The 24,195-nt window shown below is 44.6% G+C and overlaps 1 protein-coding gene across 1 annotated transcript in view; it reads right to left on the reverse strand.

The window, feature by feature from the left end:
* Positions 1-24,195, reverse strand: part of LOC122719985 (tyrosine-protein phosphatase 99A-like) — a 330,852-nt gene that overhangs the window by 165,511 nt on the left and 141,146 nt on the right. The gene's annotated exons all lie outside the window — the stretch shown is intronic.

Here is a 24,195-nt window from a genome sequence, read left to right on the forward strand (position 1 = left end):
TATAAAAATGTCAGCAGCTTTGCCGCATCCCGTTCCTCCCCCTCCCCACCCTCCTTCTTATACCGAGTCAAAAACGTACGTACGACGCGGGACCCGGACGCAGGGGTGTTTCCCGTTCTGAATAATTTTAAAATCCCACCGACCGACCGATAGCTACCCTCGTCCCCACTCCCTGCGACTCGCCCACTCTTCCACCACCGCTTTTGCCGCCATCTCCGAGCAATTCCCAGATCGAGGATGAAATTTCGTCGAAGACCTCGATTCCTCCCCTCGAGAAGTATCCCTACAATTCATTGAGAGAAGAAATGATCATTCAACGATCCGCGTTATAGTCCATTCTTCGACCAGTTTTGCTTTCGTCTCGAGAAATTGCCGATCCCCCGTTATCGGGCCGAGAATTTTGCGAGATATCGGATAGGTAAGAGGGGGGGGTCTTTCGTTGAAAAGTGCATAGTTGGTTGGAAAAGAACAGAGCTGAACTCGTTCGACAGCTTTTCGCCACAGTTACTACTTTTCGATCTCAGTTTTGTCTCCGTCTTGAGGATCTTTTCCGCGATCGGCTGAATTCCGCGAGAATTTCTCTCGAGTTAAGACATCGTCCCTTCTCGAAAAATACTTCCATAGCTCATTGGAAAGAGAGGGGAAGGTCCAACTTCGACCGAGATAATTCTGGTTCTGGTTTTGCAGTAAATCAGTTTATCAGCATTGACCCGGATACTTAGCCATTCCTCCGTGTTATAACTCATACGAAGCGCCCGAACGGGACCCCCTTTCTACTTCGGTTGCCGGTGTACGATTCAGACGTTCCGGGCTGGTTGCGAATTCTATCGACGAACAGATACTGGTAAGATGCTTTTCTCGACGTTAAATGTACGTGATTGAACATTCTAATAGACAACGGGTTATTAAAACCTATTAGTTAGTTTCAAAGATCGAATACGCTCGATATATAATGTTTTTAGAAAGGTTTTAGAAAGGTTTCGATGTTCGAAAGATTCGGATAGAAGAATTTCTAATCTTAATCTTAAAGCATCGTCACGTTGTCGACCAACGATATTCACCTCTAAGAATGAGTTTAATTGACGACGATGTTCAATAACGATTCGGGAGACGGATTCGATGTGTTTGTTATTTCGAGGAGATATCGCTGAAATCGATGAAACGCACGGGGATGCATGGCGCAACGAGGCACGATTGTGAATCTGACGCCTTTAGGTAATTCCGGTCCCGGAGGTGGAGACACGTCAACCGGGATTGGCCGGACCCGATCAACCGTCCCGATGGCCAGGACACTCGGCCAGGAGTTCCATTCACGTGTCAACTCTCGCGTAACTAGCGATGATGTTGGTTGCGTGCGCATGGATGAACCAACGCGGACGGGTAATCGGGTAAACCATTCTGGATACGGATTCACAAATTTTACTTCCTTTCTCCGCCATCTTGGGCGCTCGATGCAGATTGGAAAAAGATTTGTATTTCCATCTTTTTCGATAATTAGAAAGATCTCGAATCGAAGATTTTTCTTCGAAAAACGAAAAACGAATGAAATTCCACTGTTTCATCCGTTCGAATTTCTGCTCTCCTTTTTCCGCCATCTTGGGCACTCGATGTAGATTGGAAAAAGATTTGTATTTCCACGTTTTCCAACAATGAGAAAGATCTCGAATCGAAGATTTTTCGAAAAACGAAAAACGAATGAAATTCTACTGTTTCATCCGTTCGAATTTCCGCTCTCCTTCCTCCGCCATCTTGAGCGCCCAACAAATTGGAAAAAGATTGGTATTTCCATCTTTTTCGACAATTAGGAAGATCTCGATAAAATGAAATTCCACTGTTTCATCCGTTCGAATTTTGAAGTCGGAAAATTTGTTTAAATTTAAACAATTCGAAGTTGGCCGAGTTTCACGTACGATTGAAAATTGGTAGGTTTAAAGGTGAAATTTATACGACAACAAGGATAAAGGAGGGACGAACAAATGGCCAAAGCCGTGGATAACCGCGCCCCTCCGAGTGGCATTCACCCTCGATCCAGCGGTTTCCATCCAATCCCGTGGTTTTGATTCTTGCAGAGCGCACAGTTTCTAAAACTCGAGCCGCGAGTCTTACCGAAATCCCGGTTTCACAAACTCTTTTAAGAACGTTCTCTATCGCGACCGATCCGGTTAAACGTACGCGAGAAATATCTGTCGCAGCGTACAATAATTTCTCAGTTGAAATTGAAATTCGGAATTTATGAGAGACTCCTCTTATTCGATTCCTCTATTATTCTTGTAAAAAAAANAAAAAAAAAAAAAAAAAAAAAAAAAAGAACTTTTTTCCCCCTACTTTTTTAACGCGAGATACCTTCGTCGCGCGAAAGAACGCTTCTCTATCTCTCGACACGATAATCGATAGGATAAGTTCAATAACCGATATTGCAACATCATTCTCAAGGGGAAATCAAGCCTGCACCATTATTCCCTTGAACTTCCACCCTGCTAGTTCTCCGTTAATACCGTCGATAAATCACAAACAACAACAACAACAACACCGATAAAACAAGCAACCCTCACGATCATCGACAAAATCAAAGCGAAACTTTCCCTCCAAGAAAAATTACCCTTACCGGTCACAAGAAATATCCCTAATTCGAACGGTTAGGAAAATTTCGAGGGTGGAACGCGCGCCAATCATCGGGATTTCGTCGACCGCGACACCATCCTCGGCGGGTGTTCTTTTGTACGATCCTCACAAAAGTGTCTGCCGCCGCTCTCCACGACTAAGGGAGACGAACAGGGGCGAGAAAGGAAGCGCGTCTAGGCGAGAGCGTCCCCCGCACTCTATTCTCTTCCTCTCTCTTTCTATCTCGACAGCGAACAATGCGCGTCTACGAGCGTGTCGCGTCTTCTTTCTCGTCTGTTGTACCCATCCCCCTTCTTCAAGCCAGGCCTCACCCGTGTGTCGTCGTGCGGCTCTTCAACACGGCTCCTCTACTTTCGCCTTGCCTGACGCGAGAGGAGAGGACGTTTTCCGTTTCGTAAATCAACCAACTTATTTTAACAAAGTAGCCGCGTTGACGCGTCCAGTTTCGCCGGGAAGAAAGGGAAACCGACTGCTGGGTTAACCAGGATTTATCGGAACACGATTTACCGACTTACGCGTATCCGCCAGATACGGAAACCGCATCCGTGGAAATCCCTCGCCCCTTCGTGGAAACGAGTTAATTCATCGACTGGTGGAGCAAACAAGCTCCACGCTTATACGTTTATCGAAAGCTGTGCTCCAACCTGCCATCCTATCTTCCTTGAAACCGGTTCGTTTCCCTTTGACTCTCGGATAGAGTCGTTTTGTAACTCTGTTCAAAGTTCATTAGTTAGTAGTTTCTCGCGTAACGTGAATTTCTTGATTGATAGAACACGGGTATTTAACTTTGCTATATCGATATTTTTCCTTTTTTTCTTTTCTTTAGAGACATTCGAGAGAGGGATGAAAAAAATACACGGAGCACACTTTGCTCGGTGAATGAGTTCGAGCAAATAATTGGATCCAAGTAGGATCCAAACGTTTCGACGAGGAGTTCACGCGAGTCGGGGGACGATCGAAAGAGAAAGAGAGTGAGCAAAGAGTCCGACCATATTGCGGCAAGACTTTTCCTATCACGCGCTTGTTTCGTGCATGGAAAACTCGACTCGATGAAAAAAATCGAATAGTTCGCTAAATTTCAAAGTTTGCCAAAGGGAATCGAAATTACTCGAGACTTTTCCCGCGTCAACTTGGTCAACCGAAGAATTCGAGACGCGTCTACGAAATGTACGTGTGTTATTTTCTTTTAACAAAGTCTCGTATCCATCTTCTGGATACAACTATTCGGCCTTGTGTATCATTCAAGAGATTTTATTAGAAATTGAAAATTGTCAAAACGAGAGCGGGATCGTGACCAGTAAAAGGATCTTGTTTCCGTATTATGTATCCAGAATGCGAAGAGAGAAGATTGTCCGGAAGCACTTTAAGGGCATGCAAGATTAACCAATAATTTCGTTTAAAATTCTTAACTCGTGTGTATGCCGGACAGAGAGGGAGAGAAAGAGAGAGAGAGAGAGAAAGGAGGATTTTAAATATTCCCCTTTATAAGATACCAGAGGCTTTTTCGTACGACCAAGTTTAAGAAGAAAGTCGCTCGTGCGTCATGAATATATTCGTGCAAGAAGTTGGCGGAGAGTTAGTGAAAACACGTTGTACGTCGAGTCCGCCCGTTTTACCTCCCGTGGGCCGCCGCCACGATCCGAAAGGATCCACGAGCACGGGCCCTTTTCGCGATTAAATTTCCCCCCCTACAACCGTAATTTCCTACGTTTTGTCCAAACAAAACGGTTGGAGGAGGGCGGTTGAATTTGATTTTGAAAGGTAGCGGGGCGAGCGTGTCGCGTTGCCGCAAGTAAATAACAAGCCCGTTCCAACGGCGAGTGCAAGTGGAAAATTATCGTTATTACGTCGAATTAAGTTACATACGATATAACTAATTATCCGAAATGTTAAATTAACACGGAACGGGACGTGATTTCACAATGGCTTTGAAAGCAATAGTGGCGATGAAATAATACCGGCAAGCAGTTATACGAGCGCGGCAATAGTACTAATTTCTGATTAGTTTCGCCGGTAATTGCGAAACGATAATGTTGCCCAAGTACCGGGTTACCTCGGATGCTTATCAAAATGAGAGCGCGCGCGACACGGTTCCCCCATTGACGAGCCATTGTTTATCCCGCCTCTCTCGATTAAAACGGTTTCGCATCGATTTCGCAGCCGTTTACCTGGCGTATACGATTCGTTGATCGAACGATCGCCACTTCTCACGATCAATATTTCTCTTTTATTTCCATAAATGGAAATCCCTCTCGGCCTGAATCGTCCTTCCCACTCCCATTTCCTACTCTATTATTCGTACTTTAATGTTCGTAACGATATTACACGGCGATCGTAATATTTCACAAAATGATTCCCTCGACAGATCCGAAGAATCCAAATTTTAAGAATTTCGAAATCGATCGGCTTGAATTGGCTTTTATAAAGCCAAGGCTGTTATAAAAATTACCATCACGTTGATTATTTTTAACCGGTGGTTTCTCCGCCCGGAAGCGGAAACGGCGCGAAATCGTTAGTTGAGATCGCACGATTCCGCATTAACGAGCCCGTTAATTTATCGGCCGGGGGAAATAATAGCGGGAACCGATAGAAAATGGTGGATAGCGATCGGACGGAAACAGCGCAATTTCAACGGGATTTCGATTTCGATTTCGATTTCGCTCCCCGCCTCGTCGCTTTCTTTCCTAATTAACGTTTTAATGGCTAATGATTTTGATCTGGTGCGATCAACCGTCGATGAAATCGCGTTGATTAATGGGCTACCTGGGTGACGGGTTCCAATGACTTTTCAACGTAATTGGACATCGATCCGAAAGACGGCTTCTACCGCTTCTCCTTTCCAATGTACATCCCCGCTTTCCTCCTCGACCGCTTTTTCTTTGATTCCGTGCACGCGGGCCAATTCGACTCGCGACTCCCACGATTGGTCCGCGATTAATTCGATTCGAAACAGAGGCGTTGGACTCGATTTGAATAATCACGGAGGAGGGAAACGAGCCCAAACGAGAAAACTAGCGGAGGGAAAATCGTCGCAAATGGCCTCGATTGAAATCTCTTTAACGATATCCGCGTGTAATTTCCCTCTCCGACCCTTTCTCGCCCTTTCTCTTTTATTTCTCTCTCTCTCTCTCTCTCTCCCTCTCTCTGTATTTCTTTCCGCCTTTGTTTTTCCCCTTTTCCTTGCCCGCAAAGGTGATTATGAAAGCCGGTCAGGTTAAATTACTTTTGGTAACGTTAACTGCCGGCTCGCTGGTTGGACGAAGATAGCGCTTCGAACAGGGGTTTGCAGCCAGACCAGGTTTCCGCGCACACCTGTCGAGTTTCCCACAATTTTACGCGCCGGCTCGCGCGTTTACAGACATTTGGAGAGGCCGTGCCGTGAAAAAGAGAAGCTTCGAGTCCCGGGATAGGGAATCGTCGGGGTTCCTTTAATGCGATTAGAGCATCCCCCTCCCATCATCGCGGCCCGTTCGATTCGCCTTTTTGCCGCGAGCCTCCGTAATGTCTCTCTTCTTCTCCTCCAACCCTCCTCCCCTACATCTCGATCCTGTTTCCACGTTTTTCGCGATCTCGCCGTCGCCTTCCTTCCCGGCTCGTTCCTTCGTGCTTGGATGGGCAAACGATGCCTAGTTCCTCGGACCCAGCTTCTCTAATCTAGCCGATTCTGCTCGAATTTTCGAAACGATCGCGGAATTTTAAACCTGTTACCGTGTTTTAAAGCGACAAATAAACCTTGGAAATTAAACCGTGCGATATCACGTTCCGCGTGTCACGCGATCCACTTAGAGACGTCTGTCGATTCTCTTGTCGATTCCTCTCTTCCTCGCCACGACAAAACAACATCGATTTGGACGAATCGAAGGAGTTACTAAATACGAAATTTCATTACTCGCCAAGATTCCGTTAAATCTCGTAGCTACTTACTTAAGAATTGTATTGTAACGAACGTATCCACGACGATCGTATCGATCAGTATTGTACGATCTGTCTCTCCTCCTCCTCCCCTGTTTTTAAATTTTTCTTTCCTTTTTTCTTTTTTTTTTTTTTTTGGTCGATATTTAAGCAGACAGAGACAGAGGGAAACGAAATTTCATTAGGTCCCCTCCTCCCTCGATCGAACGGTGTTGTAGACGTTCGACATCGCGGTACTACAGGGGCCCGCGACTATTAATTACACGGTAACACGGTTAATTACGCGCGATTCGAAACTCGGCGCGGGAGTTGGAGGGGAGTTGCGCTAATGAACGCAATAACGGTGAACGGCGCGGGGATCGGAACACGAAGGGAGGGGAAATCGCGGCGAAGAAAAACGAGCACCACTTCTCGTTGACCCAATTTCTCGACGGTCAGCCACGGTTACGGGGCGCATCGAATGGCATCGAGCAGCCATCTTCGCCGATGTCACGACCGTGCCCCTACGTTCGTTACGTACGATTTAAACGAGTCACAACATTTGGCAACATTTTCCGGATAAGATTTTCCAATTTCCATAATCGCCCCTTCGTTAAATATTTCGAAGGAATTTAAATGAAATGTACGATCTCTATGTTAATTTTCCCATGTTTTGAAATCTGTCTGTTATAATAATGGAAATAATCGAGGTTATGAATATATATTATATATATATATATATATTATATATCTCGATATCTGGGAATGGATTATCGCATTAATTTCAAATTTATAATCCCCGTATCGATCGAGCTTTATTTCCGTAGTTAGATTAGATTACCGTTAGTTATGTGGGAAACATCGTATTCCACGGTATCTCCAGTCACGTTAATATTATCTTGGTACGAGGCGAGAGGCCAGCCAAGGGACAATACGGTTGCGGAAGTATCAACAAGAGGTTACCCTGCCCGATCGTATCCCTCTTTGATCAAGCAATTATTAATTATCGCCAGTTAGCGATAGTTAATTACATCGGCGGCGGTGCACGAACGTGCAATCAGGCTGTAAATTATATCGTGCGTGCCAATGGAATGTCCAGATAGACGTGCGCACGACCCTCCGTCGTCAAACCTTAAACGCCACCGAGCTCTCGCCGATCGGTATAATTGGAGACAAGATCACTGGAGAAAAATCAACCGCGAGGTAGATTCCGTTAGAAAAATATTACGAGAGCGGATCCATTCGATAACCCGTTTTCTATCTTACTTCCGCCAAGTTGAACCGTATCCGAGATTTAACGAGTTTAAAATATCAAGTTTCAAGAGATGGCTCATCGAGGTTTTAGATATGAGCGGTTCCCGCGTTCGAATTCATACGAAAAATTCGTCGGAAGAGGGATCGATCGATAGGGAAAATTTTCCCAACTTCCTCCCCATGATTTATTTTTACCGTACGCCTTTTGGCTCCGCACGCGGCTAATTAAATTACTGGGGCGAGGAGACGTCACGGCTCGAAATAATATGCGATCCGTCGTTCTCGATCCTCTCTAATTCCTTTGAAGCCTCTTCTCCCGTTCGCCTAGAATAATACGGCCGAATGGGTGAATGGATTCGAGCCGGCGCTGATCAATCGAAATTAAACGAGACCTCGAGATTCAATGGAAAATGGATAAATAAAGAGACGGCGAGTATCCGAAGGAATTAAACGGAGATGCCTGCAGATGACTAACTCGATTTTATTTCGTTCAACCAGATATATCGTTTTCCACAACTCTAGCAGTCATCTTCCTAGACGTCTATAAATTGGAATCGATTGGGACGCAATTAGGCATCAGCGTGGAAATTATTATCGATCGTCGTCCGAATAACGAAGAGTTTTTTTTCCAAGTTTTTTTTTCTAACGAAATTGCGGACGAAAATAAAAATATCTGAATATATCTCGTTATTCGAGTCCAAACGATCGAATTTAAATTTAACGCGGAAAAAAGTGCTCGTGTCGATTCGACCTCTGTCCTGATTTTAATATACGCATTCCCAAAGCACAAAAGCGGCGGGACACAATACACGGGGGGGAGGAAAAAATCAATCGATAAAACGGAATAAACGTCTTGGAAGAATTCAGAATTTTCGTGCACAATACGATTTGTATTATTCGCGCAAAATACGATCTGTCTGGAATCTCGATTATTTATTAATCGCGCGACCGTCACTTTCTTCTTTGGAAAAAGAAGAAGAAGAAGAAGAAGAAGAAGAAAAAGAAAAAGGAAAATCTGGACGAGAGAGAATATCGCGTTTCAAATATGCCGAACATTTCCGGAATTTGATCGTTCTAATGTAGAATTAAATGTAGCGTAACGTAATGCCTTTGCTAATGGACGAGATGGGGACTTGTTAATTGTTAAACGAATGCAACCGAATTTTCACCTCGGTGCATTTCGCGACCAAAGTCAAAGAGCATGCGAATATATCTAGGTTATGTTCTCGCGCTTTCCTATTTTCACTGCGATTAATTATGCGGTTTCGGTGATATTTTCACGAAAATCCTGGTCGGCGAGCGCCACTTCCCTCATGTAACGCGCGCGCGCGCGCGCGCCACACTTTGCACTTTGTCACGCGGAGTAATTTCTTTCTACCCCTCTTTGCCGCTGCAACGGACAGCCCGTGAACCTGCAAACAACATCTACTCGGTAATATTTCAGATTTCTCGACGGACCTTTTAATTTCTCGTCTTACCACTGTGAAGAGAGCACGTCGAGTGTGCATACATTATCCACCATTCCGCTCCAACGAATTTTTCTCTCTTCATTTACACCCAACTCGATCATCGTTTGATCCCTTTTACGCCCTGCTCGACGCGGAGATTAAAATAAAGAAAAACTAAAAAAATTGTGGATATTCGTGGAAATCAAAAATCATTCCGACTTGTTCCACGTTTGTCGAATTGTTCGAGCGAAAGTAGATCAATGTAAACGCGGCTTTGAGCATACACACACACACACACACATGCGCGATCGACGAAGTATCTCCTTATCGAGAATCGAATGCGACAAAGGGATTCGATGGACCTTAACTTCGCTAATCGGATATATCCTATCCATATATTCCGAGCCATATTTTCAACATTCTATTCGAAATTAACGCGTTACCACGTTAGTTGAATTTGCCGGTACTCGGCATGATTCAGTTTTTAACCTCGTTAGCAGGGCGATGGCGACTCACCGCCTTGCAAAATATCAAGAAAATCAAATTTCAAATTCTGCCCGGGGACGTGATAGAATTATTATACGAGAGTCAGCTTAACCCGTGTCGCGGTCTCGTTTCCCCGCGGCTAACAAACCTTCTTGCATTTAAAGCACGTGACACGGTGTCGTGAGTGGGTTACGTATGCACATCCTCGCAATACCATTAATATAAGCGACGATAAGGAGACGCCTAATCTATCCAAGGGAGGACGAAAACCTCTTCGTTCCTTGAATCGTTGATACCCCATCCACCCGTCCATCCATCGTTTCCAAGGAGATCGATCGATTAATTGCGAATAATAGGGGGCGATCCATTTCGAAATTTCTTCGAGATCGAATTCAAAAGGAACGAACGAAATCGAATGTGAAGAAGGAAGGAAACGATCCACGGAGAGCGCGGTTGATACGGGTCAAGGGTTATTTGCCAACGGTTGCAAACGAAAGTTCGAATCCGATTCCGGCAATCTCGTTAACGGAGTCTCTCCATCGTTGGAACCAACGTCGAAAAATCGAAGAGGGAGAAGCTCTGTTTACCTTCTACCTACTTACTTTTCAATATCGTCCCTTCGCATGCGCTTCGTATGCAGCCGCGATAATAAAATCAACTTTATCGTATCGTATCGTTCCAAGCGGAACGAAACAAGATAATATAGAAATATACTCGCGACGTGTACAATTCTTCTTCCTCCTGATGGATCGAAACGATCGTTTTCGTCGGTTACCAAAGACGAAGGGGTTGTGGAAGGATAAGCGATCCTCGAGCGGTGGTGGACAAAGAGGCGGGTATCTTTTTCATCCGCTACTTTATCAATTTCAGACGGGAGGGGGGCCTGTGTTCACTTCATATTTCCTTTCTTGCGTTCGTACCCGCCCCCTCGTAACATACTTTTCCACGAAGAAAATTAACGTGACGTGGTACGCGAGTTCCAGAAACGGAAGACGCCTCGGCCACTTACGTCCACCTAGGGGACGTATACGCCACGCCAACACGTTCTCCTCCCCTCTATTTGGGTCACCGAGCGATTTTTCTCTGCCTCTGCCTTTCTCTCTCCCCCTCCCTCTCTCACTCTTTCTTTTCTCCCCGAACCACTTTGCGATTTTCGCCGCATGCACCGACCGCCGCGATACCTCACCACGATCCACGCGCTCTCCCGGCCCATTAATTTATTTAAATACCGGCTCGTAAATCACCGATTCACCGCCGTGGTTGAACGCTGTCGCTCGTGCCCGAAGCGACGGAGATTGAGAAGCGTGCTCAACGAGGAACGTTTTTTGTATAAATTCCACGTGTCTCGCCACTTTTTTCCTTTAAAAAGCTCCAGTTTCCCCCTCCCCAAAGCGTGTTGCTTCTCGACGAAGGTTATCCTCGACGATTACGTTCGATAAAGATCGAATCGAATTGTTTTAACCTTTGAAATCGTCCAAGTATGTGTTATAATTGAACGGTGATTGGATTAGTTTCTCGACGCGCGTTACACTTTTTATATCCGCGACCTGGTTCCGCCTTTGTCGCCCGGCGGAAGCTCGGAAGGTTTTTTAATTAAAAGGAAAAAGGAGAAGAGGGGGCAGTGACACCTGGTGGGTCGCCTATATTCTTTCGCGCGGTAGACGCGATCTTTCAAAGAATTATGGCCGAAGATTACGATGTCGAGCGGAAGGGAAGGCACACGTTCGTTAAATGCGGAAGAACTTGACACGGTGCATTCTTCTCGTGCGAACTCGCGGTCAGCCTTCGACCGAGCAAGTGGTCGACGAGAGTCGAACACGTCTCGAGCGCGTACATCCGTTTGAAAAATGGAGGTTGACGAGGAAATACGCGATACGTGTGTCGCATCAGAAATTCGGCATGCAGACTCGACATGTACATACATAACGCGAAAGATAAAGGAATCTCGTTGAAAGCAGTGACCCCTCCTCAACTTCTTTTTCGTATTAAACGAAATTACGAACGGAAGAAAGAAGAGGCGAAGGTTTCAAGAAAATTATCGCTGTACTTCTTCTTCTCGGAATGTATTATGCATTGTTTGCACGGCGGAACAAAGGGCAAAAACTTTGACGACGATTTCTCTTACTTTACGCTCTCTCGGTTTCAAACTGGATCAACGTACGCTATACATAATGCCACGATTCGTGTCCCCGGAAATTTGGATGGAAAGACCTCCAGGAAGGAATCATAAATTCTTCAAATTTCGACCATTCGTATCTGGCGGATTTCCACTCGCCGCGAGTAGTCAAACGCGTTCGCGTTGAACACGCGTCGCGCAAATTAGCGCGACAAACTTCTTCCTTCCCCTCCTTCGTTTCAACCTGTGTGTTTCAAAATGCAAGAAGAGCGAGAACGCTCTAGTAGATGGGGGAGTCAACGAAGTAAAAAAGGGGAACTGAGAAGAAGTTACACGAACACGAAAGGGATGAGGGGGTGGGAAAGAGAACGCAAACTCTTTCGCAAAGTTTCGCGAAAATAGATGCTCGGTTGTCCCACAGGATACCCCCAACTCTTGTTGTTGTACAGCCGGGTGAACGGAAAGGCTGTAGTTTCGATACAGGACACGGGTTTTCGCGAGTATCTCTCGTCCACGCGATCCAGGTGAAGCAATATCGCGCGCCACTCGAGGGAAGAGGGGAAGAGAGAGAGAGAGAGAGAGAGAGAGAAAAAAAAGAAACTTATCACCGAGTGGCAATAATAGCTCGCCCTTCCCGCCCGACGTATTTTTGTCCTGTATTCACCGAACGATTCGTCGAGCGGAGGGGGAGGGGGAGAGGCGAAGAATCACTTTCAGCCGACGAACCAAGAGCCACTCCTCCCCCTCTCCACTCCCCATTCGAGTCGAAAGTTTTCCCTTTCCCGTGGAAAAGTTCCACCTCGTTCTCCCTTTTTCCTCCTCCAGGAGATCGGTGTCCCCTGGCATCGAAGGGAACGGATTTTAATATTCGCCTCGAATTAACGTCGGCTTCGAATTAAAAACTCATTAAAACTGTAACCGGCCGAACGATAATGAGATTGGACAAATAGTGCGAGCAATTTCGCGACGGATCAAAGGAACCGACCGGTCCTCGCAATTGCGAGCATCCCGCCTCGCGTTCCTCGGCATCGGCTCGACGCGCGACGACGTTATTAAAACTTTTCGCGCTCTCGTCGTAACCGACATCGGCTCGCTCCTTGATTCCTTCCTGCTTCCTCTCCCCTCCCCCTTTTCTCCATTCTTTGTCCGTTGAACGTTGATATCGAATACGATTTTATTCCGATGGTATCGTGTCAATAAGGTGGAAACGGTGAAACGAACGACGATTTATTACCCGAAGAGAAGGGGGGGAACAAAAAAAGAAGAGAGAAGAGGAAAAATAGAATGGACGAACGGGGCGAAGAAACGAGAACCTCGATCGGGCGAACCTCGACCCCAAAAAATATCCATGTGTTCGCGCGGGCGCACGAGCGATGTGCAGTGGCGCGAAACTCGCACAACTCGAGCCTAACGCCGGGATATTCGATTTTTGCGGGCATGCGAGAGACTTTTGACGCGATTCAATCGAACCGATCAACCGAGCTATGCAGCTTCGTCGATATCTCCCCCCTCCCCTCCCCTTCTCCTCTCTGTTCCATTGTCGAAAGATCGATGGAAAAAAAAAGAAAAAAAAAAAAAACAAACAAAACGCCGCGACATTACCGGGGACAAGAATAGCAGCTATTGAAATCGCCCGTAGATACGAGCCCGATGTTTTCTACCACCATATTTATTTATTCGTTTTCTTTTTCCTTTTTTTTTTTTTTTTTTTTTTTGGTTTGTTTTCTTCCATTCTTTCTTCTTTTCCTCTTTCATCGTCATACCGGTATGCAACCTCTTAATCAAATTAAAAGGGGGGGTATTATGCACACCCGACGATTTTTCGCAGAATGCGACGATCTTTCCCCCGTTTCTCTAATTGAAAACAACGAGATAGAATGAAGATAGATGTGTAGACGGTCGTGCGATAAAAGTTTCTACAGATCTTGAGTAATAAGGGATAAAGGCGGAAGTTTATGGTTTTTTTTTTTTTTACATTCTTTTTTCTCTCTTGAATTGAAAACAATCTTGAATTTCAACAAACCGCGCTCAACGAAAGAAACTCGATGCGAAGAAGATTACGTGGAAAACGAAGAAGTCATAACGATGAGCTACCGTTCTTTCTCGGAGATTAACTTCGTTACGAGATATAATCCAGATCCTTTGAGACAACGAAGGCAACAATGTATAATTTTATAAGCGTAAATAGCTTTGAATTTCGCATTTTTTTTTCTCCTCCCAATTTTTGATATATATTTTTCAAAAGAAGTATTCGAAAATTCAAAAAATTGAAATTAAATTAAACATAAAAAACCGACAACAATCCCTATCTATTTTTCGAAAAACAATAGCGTTTACTCGTCGAATTTTATCGGCGATTCGAACGTGTGCAAACACGTCGAACGATCGCAATCGAAACGTCCAAGATTGTTGGCAATTCACGGCCGCCACGATAATCGATGCATATAGGATCAGATATGTAATCGGTCCATCAATCGAACGTCCAACCTCGAATTTTTGTATCGCGGCCGCGATACGATCGGGATCGACGATCCAACGCATCGATCAGATGTCTCCCTCCTGTTCTATTTTTTTCCTTTTTTTCTCTCTCCCTCCTCGTGTTTCGATTTCGTAATGCGGTTGTTTTTCGTTCCATCCTGACGGGCATATTTTGCGCCCGAGGATTTATTTTCGAAAGCGAATTAAACAAATTTCGAAAGGGATTTCCGAAAGAAAGCGGCCAGCGATCCATTTGCATCAATTCGTCCCATTGTATCCCGTATAAAAGCGTATATTTTCACGGGGAGGGGAGGAGGGGGAGGGGGGGAGGGAATTTCATTCGTTCGCTACACGATGCAATTGCGCCATTGTCTCCCTCTTCGCAAAGACGCGGTCGTAGAAACGGCTCGGATAATTTGATTTTCACGGTATTTTCACCGATGCATCGTTCGGAAAAATGTTTGGGCCACAAACGAATAGCATATGCCAACCAGCGCCTCGATTACGACACCCGCGACGAATTCCACCGACCGGTAAAACCGTTCGACACCCCTCTGTATTCCTCTGTTACTCGAATTCCAGTTTGGGAAACTCGACGGAGCAAAAACACTTGGGATCCGACCGTTAACCGTTGGGGGGATGGGGATGGACGTCGCGTTTAAACCGGGAGATAGGGGTAAAGCGCCTCTGTGCAAAGCCCTCGAACCTCCCTCGTTTTCCGTTTGAAGATAAACACTGGCATTGGCCCACTGTTGGCTACCACAGTCTCTTAATTATTATGCGCCTATATACTCTCGCTGTTCTCTCTGTTTTCACAGAGTTCCCCCTCTCCGTGACGTTTTCGCCGCGCGCAATTACACGATCGTTAAATAAGAGACATCGATCGAAAAGATCGGATGGAAAGGGGAAGAGAGAGAGAGAGGGAGAAAGGGAACAGAAGTCTGCGAGATCTTGGATCGATTTGATTCCTCCATTCCTATTTTCCCCGAGCGGGTATCGTTTCTCCGATAAGCTTTTCGGTCCACCCTTTTCCAAGAGAATTTCCCTCGGAAATTTCCAACGACGAGACACGATCGATCCATTTTCCACCGCTCGTTTTGATTCCTCGACGGATGGCCAGCTGGCTGGGAATTCGATGGACGCACGGCAAGAAGAGGGATCCCTTTATTCTTTATCGATTTCTGCGAAAATCTGTCGCGTGGAAGGTGCGCGGCTCGTTCGGAATTCGGCGCTATGTAAGAGGCCCGTTCCTCCTTGCCTCTTACATCCAGCGAAAATAGAGACAGAGAGAGAGAGAGAGAGAGAGAGAAAGAGAATCGGTTGGATCGAGTCGCGTTTGCGAGTGTTGAGCCAACCTCTAGATTCTTCTCCTCTTGTTTTGGATAACGATCGTGAATGAATACTTGGTCCGGATTTGCGAGCTATCCCGAAGACGAATTGACGGAATAGCCGTGGAGACGGTTCAAGGGTTGTAAAACTTGTCTCGCGATAGATTCGAAGCTTTTCCTAAATCCCTCGAATCGATTCTGGCCTGCACGTTGTTCCCTCGTTCCGCTTTATTCAGCTGGAACCGTATAGGTATATTCCAAGTGTAATAAAAAGAACGGAGTTACAGTTTCAGTTGTCCCGCTCAGTTGTCTAGTTCTCTTTTCGCAGGGAAAGGAAGTTTTCGTTGCGAGGAAAAACTCGACAGTTTTATAAGAAACTGTAATCTTGACTTAATTTCCATCACTGAACGGTTTTAATTGCATTTTTTTTCACCAAGCCACCACGATTGAAATTGCAATATGCAAATCGCCGCGAGTAGTCGGGAACGATTACTTTATTCCTTTTCTTTTCCTTCTCTCTCTCTCTCTCTCTCTCTCTCTCTCTCTCTCTCTCTCTCTCTCTCTCTGTGTCTCTTTCCTTTGTTCCACTTCAAGGGTGGTGAAAGTCGCGAGGCCTGGAAGAAGGAAGAGGAAGGAAGCGAAAGAAAGGAATCGCGCCGTGTCGAGACGTATCCATAGGAGTCGGTTAAACGAACGCCACCTCTCCGATTGACTAAAAACTGATTTGCATTTAAATTATAGAGGTGTCTACCTATGCAGACGGGGTTTTAATTTATCTGTACCCTCAATCCGGCCCAAGTTTCGTATCCTTTTTCCCTTTGAATATAATCTTATCAGAAGGACGAGAACCGGAGGAAAATCCGACCGTCCCTCTTCCTTTAATATTCATGATTTATTGTCGCCGACTTCCACGACTTTCCCCGACAGACGACGTTTCCCGAGCGAACGCTTCCCCAAGAACGCTCGCGTTATGGTCCGTTTCGAAGATCGTTGGCCCTTTCGTTTCGCATCGAAATCACTCGTATCTCAATCCTCTCCCACAAACACAAATAATAACCGTCAACCGTGATGACAATCGAGAAATACTTGAAACCGTTTCGAACACTTTAATAAGTATATTCTGAAAAATGTAATACCTCTACAGATACAATCGAACTTTGATCGAGCAAATTCGAATTTTTTAACGTTCAAGCATTCGTATTTCAGAGAATTATTTTTATAGGTATTACATTATTACGTTTCTAATTTCAAAGATCAATACATTTAATTAGATCGATGAATCAATCTTGGAACGAATTCTGACTATAAATACCTCGAGATCTCTTCGAAAATTGCTTTCGAATATTCGTCTTTTAAAACACGAATTTCGTACGAAAAATTTATTTTTTTTTAAACGAATAGAAACGTAATTGGATAAACGAGACCATCATAAATTTCGCATCGTATTCGATCGAAAATCGACTTTACGGAGAACACCTTTTTCTCCCCGGGTCAAAAATCTCCCCTTAGACGGTGAAAACGAACACCTCTCTGTGAAAACGGTTTTCTTCCAGAGGATGGAGTGGTCCGCGAGAAAATTCAGTTGGCGCAAATTGGCGGACATCAAAGCCCGCGGATAAATCAGGAACGGAACGTCCGCGTTTTCTCCGGCGGACCGTATTATTGTCGACCACTTTGTGCCTCCCCCTCCTTTCGATCTTTCGATTAGACCGCCACGACCCCCCTCCCTCCTGCCGCCGCGGAGACGTCCCGCGACTGCAAAAAGATTTCCCCGGTAAATCAGCTTTTCTCCTCTTTTCTCCTCGTTTGTTGCCCGCCCGCCGTGTTACGCGGCTCGCTCGCTAGGACCAAAAAGCCACCATATAACCAAACCGAACGTAACGAAGTTACGACGAAGGGAGACGACGGTCTCCCCTCTTGCTCTTGTTGTTTATCGGGGGACGAAATATACGCGCAGCGTTTGAATGTATGGATGGAAGAATTTGTAGAAACCGCGCGTGTTACGAACGATTTGTGTGTTGTTGGAATAGAAAGAGGATATGGAATGGAATATCCGTAAGTGCTTCGTGCTTGATTCACCAAAATCGATCCAATCTTCTTGTTGTTGTTATTGTTGGCTGGGCTAACTGAGGATTTTGAGGATACGTGCTTGCTTGGTATGTGTGAAATTGTTTAAAGAAAGAAAAAGAGTGGAAAAAAGTTTACTCGATTCTCTGTCCAATCATGAAAAATTTCTAACGAAGGGAATATCGTGTTTCTCGTAATTAATCGTAATTAATCGCACGGCGAGCGAAGAGGGAAGACAAGAAAATCGAAGAAATTTCCCACTTTGAAATAGTAATATTTGAGTGAGGATTTTGAGGATACGTGCTTGCTTGGTATGTGTGAAATTGTTTAAAAGAAAAGAGAACGTGGAAAGAAGTTTACTCGATTCTCTGTTCAATCATGAAAAATTTGTAATAAAGAAAATATCGCCTTTCTTTTTCTAATCGCATGGCGAGCGAAGAAAATCGAAGAAATTTCTTTGAATAGCCATATTTGAGTGAGGATTTTGAGGATACGTGCTTGCTTGGTATGTGTAAAATTGTTTAAAAAAAATGAAAACGTGGAAAGAAGTTTACTCGATTCTCTGTCCAATTATGAAAAATTTCTAATAAAGAAAATATCGCCTTTCTTTTTCTAATCGCATGGCGAGCGAAGAAAATCGAAGAAATTTCTTTGAATAGCCATATTTGAGTGAGAATACGTGCTTGCTTGGTATGTGTAAAATTGTTTAAAAAAAAAAGAGAACGTGGAAAGAAGTTTACTCGATTCTCTGTCCAATCATGAAAAATTTCTAATAAAGAAAATATCGCCTTTCTTTTTCTAATCGCACGGCGAGCGAAGAGGGAAGATAAGAAAATCGAAGAAATTTCCCGCTGTGAATATGCATATCGGATGTAGGGCGGCTATTAAAATTTTACCAAGAATAACGAACGGAACGGAACATTGGACTTTAGCAATGGCAACGAAAATGTAAAAATAAATGGACTTGGATATGAAAATTGAGAATTTCGCTGAAATGACGAGAGCAATCGTTACGTATGATTTATTAACTCCGGCTCGCTTTCAATCTCTTCTCCTATTTCAGAGTGCAAATTTATCGTTGATAATTCCCTGCCGAAAGAACACCATAGGCAGCGCGATAAATCGTCCACGCGAAACATACAGGGAAACATTAGCGGTGCAAACAGTTTCTTCTATTAAAACTCTATTGCCTATATAACGCGATACAACGCAACGTTATACGTTGGGAAACTCGCGTGCAAGATTCTAAATGCACCGAATGAGAAATGAGAACCGAGAAGCTTATAGTATTGGCGCGCACACGCATACCTGAACGTCAGGTAATATAACTAATCTTCTCCTCGAAGCTCATCTCGAGTCATCAAAAGGGAAATGAAAGTATTTTCTTTTTTTTTCTTTTTCTTTTTCACCTTATCCTGTTTAAAATCGCTCCCGATGGAAAAATTTAAGTATTACGAATAATATCGAATCTACTATGGAAAATCCAATTTTCGCTAACGAACAGAATGGACGTATAGTTGGTTCGTTAAGTGCGCCATTTAAACATGTCCTATTATAGGGGATTAATTTAAATCGTAATTAAATTTTAAATATCAGATACCGGTTATATATTGTAAAATAGAACGGGGAAAATGATTTTAACGTAATATATATATTGTACAATCTCGAAAGTGTTCGATCACGATCGGCAAACTTTACGAGAATTGGAACATCGATAATGAAAAACGAAACTCGATCTCTTATTTTCGACAAACATTTATCTCGTATTTTCGTCATTTTCCAACGAAAATGAAATAAAACGCATAAAAAAATCATCCATTAGAAATACCATAAATAAAAACAAATATAAAGTACTCGATAAAGCGATCGGATATTTTTGTGATCAACGCTGTGTATCCAACGCAAATACAACACGAAAACAAAGATGAGAGAGAGAGAGAGAATAAGGAAAAATAATTTCTCTCCGCGTATATCTAATTTTCGTGCGCAATATATTTTTTCGGGGCAACGTTTTGTTATTTTATCATTTATCTTATCAAACGCGGCACGTGAGTAAGTCCAGCTAATATTCAGACCTTTTTCCTCGCGCACCAGCCAACAAATTCCCCCGCTCTCGTTTATATTCCCTGTCTCTCCCCAAGATGCAACCAACGGAGAAGCGATATCGATCTCGAAAAATGCTCATATTCGTTAATAAAGGCCCAACTATCGATTCTTTCTCAATCGTCATCAACCGGCCAATTAACTACCCCTAATTTAGTTGATCGCGATTGATCATTCGCGCAAATCCCACGCGAAATCGTGGTTTCAACGGCAGGCACGAGAAACGCCTATTACTCTTGGAAGAAAGGAGCGCGACGCGTGCACGCAGTCGGCCGATACGCGAAGGAAAAATGGCGTCCCTCCGTCGTGTAAAGTTTACACGCCGGTCCACGCGGTGGGTCAATTACCATCACGAAGAAGTTAATGGAACTTTTCAGCCAGCCCGGGTCGCGGCTGATGTATCAATCACGCCTTGGAACACGCACGCCCTTTCAACCTGAATTATAATTAATACGATAATTACGGTTGACCGAAGGGGGAAAAGGGATCGCTGACGATTTTCACGTTATTCGTGTTATTCGTGCGCGGAACAATGTTATTCTTACGAATACGAAAACGAGGGATTAGTTATTCTTCGATCAACTCTCTTCAAACGATGAATTATTCTTCGATTAACTCTCGAATAACAAAGTAAAAATGAGAACGTTCGTCCGCGGGGATTCTTAACTCGCCCTACTACGCGAATAAAGAATACGAACCGATTTCGTACCACGCTCCGTGTTTCTTTAAAAAATACAACCCGGGAAAATGGAGGAGTCCTCCCTGTCTCCCTCTGATCAGACTCCCATTACCGAATTAAACACGCGCGTTATAACCTCTTTCGACTCGCCACCCCGCGATCGATCGCGTCCCATCCCCCTCCCTCCCTCTCCCCCATCGCTTCCTACTACCCGCGTGATTTAATCGATTTAATGATTCGGCTTAATTAATTCTCTCATCCTCGCGGTCCAATTCCCGCGAGTAGTGGTCGATATCGATCGATCGCCCCGATTCCTTTCGCCTCCCCTCGCCGCGTCAACGATGGATACACGATCGTCGTTAAGCCTCTTAGCCGTACGGCGCCATAACAAATCGTGATCGCGTTACTAAGCAATTTCTCGCGTGAAAACGTGTCTTTCTCTCGCGCGATCGCGGCGCAGGGACGTGCACGCAGAGTCGCGGATAATGTATTCGCGCGCGGACGCTGCGAAATCTCGCACGCGAGCGCTTTTGTGCGCGCCTCGAACAATGGGAGGAAAGCTCGCGCTGATATCCGCGCGATCACGACAAAGAGGAGGTTTCCCTTTGGAAGGGAATCACATCCATCCTCCCCTGAGTCTGGGCTCTCGCCAGGATCGCCACGTAAATCATCGTTGTACGCGTGGGGTGGCTATGGTGGAGCCAGCCTCTTCGTAAAAGCTCCGCGGAGAGAGGTGACAATTAGAGGGCGGATACGGTGAATTTTGACGAGGCTGCTCTCTGTTTAATCTTGGCGCGAGCCGATCCTCGATGCCAGGTGACAATCGGACGGGAGGGATTTTGGGGGAGGCGCATTCGACATTCGGTATTCATTAGCGCTTGCTTGGACAGAGAGAGAGGGAGAGAGAGGGAGGGATTTAAGATGCTTGCGAACGGAGATCTCCGAGTTTCGTGACGTTTTGAACGAAGGTGATCTACGGGGTGTTGATATATTCACAGGGAGATATTTCGATCCTATGCAGAAATAAACGCGATGAAGCTCGATAATTAAGTATTTAGTAATTAGTTTAGTTGTATGTTGATTCGAAGATAGAAGAGACAGTTTATAATAAACGAGTCTCGACCGAAATTTTCGCGTTATTATTCTTAGAAATAAAAACAAAATAGCGTGAACGATGAATACCCGAATTAACTACTATTTAGCGTCTAAGTGCATCGATTGTTGTTTTCTAGAAGCGTAAGGTAACCGAATTAAATTCTTCTTACGAGAAATTAGAAATCGTATCAACTGGATTTTAAAGCATCGACGCTTTTCCTAGATTAATGAAAATGGATTTCCGTCTTGAACAAATTGAAGAAAGGGAAGGGGGGAATTTGGCTTAGGATTCGCACGAGTTTTCCATGACAATTAAGGTCGGTGATAGTACGAGAATTCGTTACGGGCAAATACGGGAGTGGACGTTACACGGAAATAGCTTAAGTTGGATAGCGCCCCTGTAATTTAATATCATATTACTGGTCGCCGGTGCCCGATTTACGCGCGTAATGTATGATCGAGGAATATCCGCGGTCTCCCAAGGCGAGCACCTAGTTAATTGAACATTAAATTAACGTTAATCGAGAATTGGCCGCGTTTAGCCGAAAGGAAAGGGAAACTACTCGGCCACCGGCGTTCTTTGCCTCCATTAAGGAGAATTTTGCTTCATTGTTACAAATTGTTGCAATAAATCGCGTCGCGTGGGAAAACTCGTGTAATCGTCCCTATTTCGATCTCTCGTTTCCATTTAAATGACGGATTCGATTCAGCGAACGGTTGATTGATTACTTGAGGTAATTAGAGGAATATAATTTCAACGAAGAAGAAAATTATATTTTCACTTTACGAACAATCGAATAAATCTGAAAAAAAAAAAAAAAGAAATTCGATCTCGAATTTTTGTTATATTCGATTAAATTTGTATTTCATTCCGAAAATAAACATCTTTCGCTCGTACGCGATGGCTTTTCCACTTCTATCAATATGTATAACTAGACGGCGTAGCCAATCTTAACGATTTCCATATCCCGCTGCATTTCGTCCGGGATTGAAATAGCCTACGAAGAGGATTGAATAAAAAAGAAAGAAAGAGAAAGAAAACAACAAATATACGCGAGAACTGGTGGAACGAGTCGAAATCGAACGATTTACAAGCGACGAAATAAACATTGATATAAACATGGAACGGGTATCAAGTGTCGACTTATCGCGCGGAAGAACGTGGTCGAAGATTAGGAAACGAGTGGGCCCCTCCTCTTCCTCCTCTCTCTCCGGTAATCCCTAACGAATTTACGTCGGACCGCGCCGTGGCAAACACCTCGGCAGAGGTTACGCTCACGGCCGATAGGAAATCAATATTTATGGGGACAGCGTGACGGGATGGGACACTGGTTGATTTCCATTTGCCTTTCGAGCCAAATCGTTCGGGATTCGACGATATGAATTTCATTATATATATATATATACTATATACATATATACTATATACGCGCGTGCAACGATCAAACTTTGATCGTTGCTTGCTTGCGATCGAGCCTTGACAACCGCATAGTTTTAGTTATTAAAATCGATCGATTTCGCTTCGTAACGGAACCGAGATATCGAAAAATGGAGGGGGAGAGGGGGAATATCGAAAGCGCGGGAACCGCACGGAATCGGAAATATTTTACAGCCGAGCCCGATCGATAAATCGCATTTGCATCGGTAATTGGATATAATGGTGTCAATTGGGTCGCGATTAACGCGCTTGGCCATCATTTTCGCTTAAATCTCTTGCCCGTTATATTATATATATACATATATATATACGCGACCTGAAACGGCAGGCAGAAATTGGGAAAGCGTTTGTAAAAAGGTTATCCGCTGATGTAACTGCGACAACGACGACGACGACGACGTTTGTCGAGCAATTATTTGACATCCCCGGTTGATGGAACCGAGACGCGGAATGAATGACGGTCGGAGACCGTGGCGGCCACGGCGGGGGAGGTAATATTTGAGAAACATGAAACGGGTAGAATAATATTATAGAAATGGGGAATGTAGAAATGTTTGAAGATATGGAAATAAGGGGAATATTTCTCAGCCGGAGTAATAGGACTATAAAATATATACTGGATCGAGCGGACGTATTAGAAATACACGACGGGGGGAGGTAAAACTCGCGTGATAACCGATGCGTGGAAGTATCATAGGAAAACCAAGCCAAGTAGAAGCTCTCTTGAAACGAGAAGAGAGAGAAAGAGATTCGTTTTCTCGATTAGACGCGTTCTACACGATCGGTGTAATCGGTGCCCCTCGGTTTTTCCCATCCGCGAAAATAAAAAAAAAAAAAAAAGGAAAAAAGCTAGTTCCGGCTATTTTTCTCCCTGTGATGCAATATTCATGGGCCGGCACGCGAAGTCTCGGGGAAAAGTTGAGCTCAGACAGGATATCGGATCAGGTGAGATCTGTTGGCGAGCGTTACCATTGTTGGACTTGCTTGTACGCTCGAAGGAATTTCAAAGAGTCATCGGGGCCAATCACGGCGGCGACGACTTTTGCTTCCGTTGCATGCGAACGACCATTGATTTTCATCGATGCGGTGCTCGTTGGATCGGACGAACGGCTAAGGGGACGGTTTCGTTCCTGTGCGCAAGGAACGAGGGAAAAGAAGGAGGGGGGCGAAACGAAGGCCGATTTGGCATC

This window comes from Apis laboriosa, unplaced genomic scaffold (genome assembly GCF_014066325.1).
Source record: "Apis laboriosa isolate Shangri-la unplaced genomic scaffold, ASM1406632v1 scaffold11_cov152, whole genome shotgun sequence".
In the NCBI taxonomy this organism is placed as follows: Eukaryota; Metazoa; Arthropoda; class Insecta; order Hymenoptera; family Apidae; genus Apis; species Apis laboriosa.